Source organism: Ixodes scapularis, unplaced genomic scaffold (assembly GCF_016920785.2).
Source record: "Ixodes scapularis isolate PalLabHiFi unplaced genomic scaffold, ASM1692078v2 PGA_scaffold0__279_contigs__length_252992795, whole genome shotgun sequence".
Lineage (NCBI taxonomy): Eukaryota > Metazoa > Arthropoda > Arachnida > Ixodida > Ixodidae > Ixodes > Ixodes scapularis.
The window spans coordinates 33,629,994-33,634,102 of record NW_024609835.1 but is presented as its reverse complement, the minus strand read 5'-3'; positions in this window follow the sequence as shown (position 1 = coordinate 33,634,102).

Genomic DNA, 4,109 nt, shown 5'->3' with positions numbered 1-4,109 from the left:
GGGTACCTCTGTGTGTTTCCTATGCAAAGAACAAGTCGTCCGCTTCTTGCGAAGGGGTTGCCATGATGTTAGAACGCCAAACTCTTATTGGCTAATTGCAAAACAAAAAAATAGTGAGTAGACTTTAAAGCATCTAGCATTGAGGTTTACCCACTATTTTTTTTAATCAGCCAATAAGAACCTGGCTTCGTTCAGACGTCACTGCAGCTCCTACGCAAGAATCAAAAGATTTACTCTCCTCATAGGCTTGGTGCTGTGCTTTGAGCTTTATGCCTGATTCACATTGTGCGATTTTACTTGTCATTTCGCGATTGCGACGACGTTGTTCTGGTGTATACTGCGCTGCGAAGTTACACTGAACACATCAGACGCAAACGTTTTGATGTGTTAAGTGTGACTTTGCAGCGCAGTATACATAAGAATGACAAACCAACTAGCCCAAATCTAAACATTGTTAGTCTTCACGACGGCGTTGATGTGGAAGAAAAATGCGCGGTTGAAGCTGCAGCGCTCAGCGTCGCAACTGTAAAATCGCGAGCAATATCGGACTATGCGAATTAGACTTTAGTCACACCAATTAAATTTGGGCGGGATTATCTAGTTGTGCGCTCCAACCTGTAATAGAATCAATGTTACCAGCAACCTTGTTTTTTTTAATGAGCATAGTCCGGACGAGAAGGCTCATGCAGCGGAAGCGCCAACCCATGGTTCAAGCTTATAGTTTTTGCACTCGTCTGTTTCGAATAATGTTCGGGTAAAAGTATCTGTAAAAAAATTCACAAAAACACTCTAGATCCAGCGTAAAGTGAAAACATCGCTGGAACAAAGAAGAGGTGCGACACTACTGTAATTGAATAACTATAATGCAATTACTTTTCAAGCATTTTGTAATTATGGAATTCACCGAAATAAAGTGAGGTAAGGGTACTTTTAATTTATTTTTATTACTATAATTGCAAAGTATACTTGAAAAGTTATTTACTCACGTGTATCACGGCCTGGAGTCGCCGCCCCTTTTTTGTATGACTTCTACAGGGTGGGTGATTCAAGGAGAGGCCAGACTCTTGAAATCGACCGCGAAATTCGGTTTCTTACCCTATCGCGCTACGACTTTGTGCAGAATTGCCTACGGATGGTGCCTTTTTTTTTTGTGAAATTTGCAAAGAGTGAACTTACCTGAGGAAAAAGTAAAGAAAGAAAAAGGTTCAGCTCCTATGAAAACGCAGCGACGCCACCGGTCTTCAAACAACAAGGCGCCGTTTCGCACGGGAGACAAGAGATGGCGCAACGAACGCCGCCAACCAGAGCCAGTGTAAAAAGCTCTGCCGCCAACGAATGAGCATACGGCGTCGAGAGCCGGCGTCTTTAGCAGACGATCTTTTCGACTCAAAAGCGGCGCGCGTTCCGCAGGCGGCGACAGTTGCAGAAACAAAATCAGGTGCGGTAACAACAAGGAACTGCAGTTCCTTGTCTGCTAAAGTCGCCGGCTCTCGACGTCGTTCGTTCGTTCGCGTTGTTCGCGTGCTCGTTCGTTGGCGGCAGTTGGCGTAGCGACCGCTTGCGCCATCTCTTGTCTCCCGTGCGAAACGGCGCCGTGTTGTCTGAAGACCGGTGGCTTCGTTGCGTTTCCATAGGAGCTAAGCCTTTTTCTTTCGTTACTTTTTCCTCAGGTAAGTTCGCTCTTTGCAAATTAAAAAAAAAAAGAAAAAAAAAAGGCACCATCTGTGGGCGACGCTGCACAAGTCGTAGCGCGATAGATTAAAAAACCGAATTTTGTGGTCGATTTAAAGAGCCTGGCCTCTCCTTGAATCACCCTGTACTTATTGTGGGTTGCTCGTACGCATAAAGAGAAGCATACAAATTTTACTAGTACTCTCATTCAGAAATTTAGTTTGCAATACATGATTGCGTCAATCCTGTCCGGTTTCATGTTTATTACCGGGGAAGAAGGCACGAGCGATCGCAATATTGGAGTTCTGTTGGTACACAGGGAGTACCATGCAATGACGCCATCTTTGCGGGTTTGCACTTGAAGTCGCAAGTCGTCTGCGAATAGTTTTACTCAAAAGACACCGTCAAAATTGAAATAACACTACAAGTGTTACAAATTATATTATAAGTCGTTTTGTCATTGTATGTTCCGTGGAGCCGACTATTCCAGTTTTATCCGGTATAGCCGACATATCATATAATCTTCTAGAAGGTCTATAATAAGAACTTGTCAAGTTGAAAATTATTTTTTAATATTTTGTTCACAGAAGAACTACACTCAACAGCTTAGTGTGACTCACATGCACGAGTACGTGAATGGCGGCGAGCCGCAAATTCTGGTAAGGACACATTGCTCTTCATTTTTAATAATAGTGCAAAGAATTTTAGCGTTTACAGCATGCTGCGCGATGTTGCATTGTGACCAATGTTAGATAGCGTGATGCACTGCCGAAATACGATTGGCCGGAATGAGTCGTAAACATTAGATCTGCCTACTCTACACTTAAACAGACTGGTTACCACTCAACTGAAAGGTTCTCCTTGTGTTTCTACGCTTCCGTTAGTATATCTGAAACAACAACACATATGTGAAAACGTGTAGTATAGTATATACAACCACAGGGGCCCTAAGCTAATAAAACAGAAAGTTGGAGCCGAATGTTCGCGGAGCGCGCCGATTGGACGTCGGCGAAAAAAAGCGCCAAGTTATCGTCGTGAAAGGCCAATTGGCGCGCTCTGTCAACTTCGGCTCTAACTTTGTTTTTGACGAGTTTAGAGGCCCAGGTTCGCGCAGGCTTTTTTTTTTTTATTTTCGCAGGGAGTTTTAGCGGATGTTTTTGGGGCAGTTTTAATTCATGGCTGCTTCAAAAAAGTAAAACTTTGTTGCACGCCGTGGAAACTTTTAAGACCGAGTTGAAACTCTTGAACCTAGTGAAATACGAAACAAAACGATTATCTTCTTTAGGAATCAACTAGAAACCTAAGTAGAAACAGTTTTTATGTGTCTAACACAGTTGTATTTTGTAACCAGCTCCGAAATTGCTTGAAAAATTGACAACCACAGCAGTATACACTGAAAGAGGAAATGCGGCCACGAGTTCTGATAATTTTCGAGTGAAGCATAAAGTATAGTGTAGACCGAAAGGTCTAGTGATGTTTGGACATAAATTTTACGTTGGACATAATTGAAACGAATACGACAGAGGTAAAATGATTGCTATACTGAAGCTGTAAGGGAAGCGTTAAAAAATTCTTACGTCGTGTTTTTATTTCTGTTTTGTTTTTACAGCCTCCCGTAAGAACATCTTAACGCTGTTACACCGCCTTATCTAGTTCGGAAATATTCGCCGAACGAACTGCTTCGCTTCTTCGCTCAACGTTTCTGCTCAACAAATATAAACACGTGTAGTTACAAAATATATTTTCTTCGTCTGTGCTGCAGCCAACGGTAGGTTAGATTGTGTTCGTTCCCCTCCAGAGCCAACTTCGGCACCACACACCGCACGGTTGTGTTTGTACCGTAACTCACTTCCTCAATACGACACGCCCGCTTGATGTACCGTGAGGCTCTCACTGTTCCTAATCTGTTGTCGATATGGCATGCTTTATCTATTGTGTTACCGAGCAAATTCTTCAGACTGCATGTGATACATGACGACCTAATCCCGCTATGTCATCATGATTTCAATCGCTCTATTTTGAAACTCCTGCGTTGATTGTGACTTTGTTCATAATTGGTTGACGATAATGATGCTGTCATTTTTCTTCACTTTTTCAGCCTTCACCGGCAGAGCCAGATCACCCGACGTCACATGCGCCAGAGTCACGACTCGCTAATAATGGAACAGCCATGTTGCCTCCATGAGTGGGATTATAAAAAAAGGAAACAGAAAGGAAGCCACTACAGCACAGTGTGATCTTGTCTACGCATTTACAAACGTGCCCCAAAAGCATTACCTGAAAAAAAAAATAATTCTTAATAAATAAAAAAAAAAAAAGAAAACCTTACGAGGAATGGTATAAATGTTTCATGTGTTGTTGTTGTACATGATTTGCATTTTTTTGTGTGAAGTTTTTCTTAAGGTTACACTTACTTTTTATTATTATCGCAGCGACAC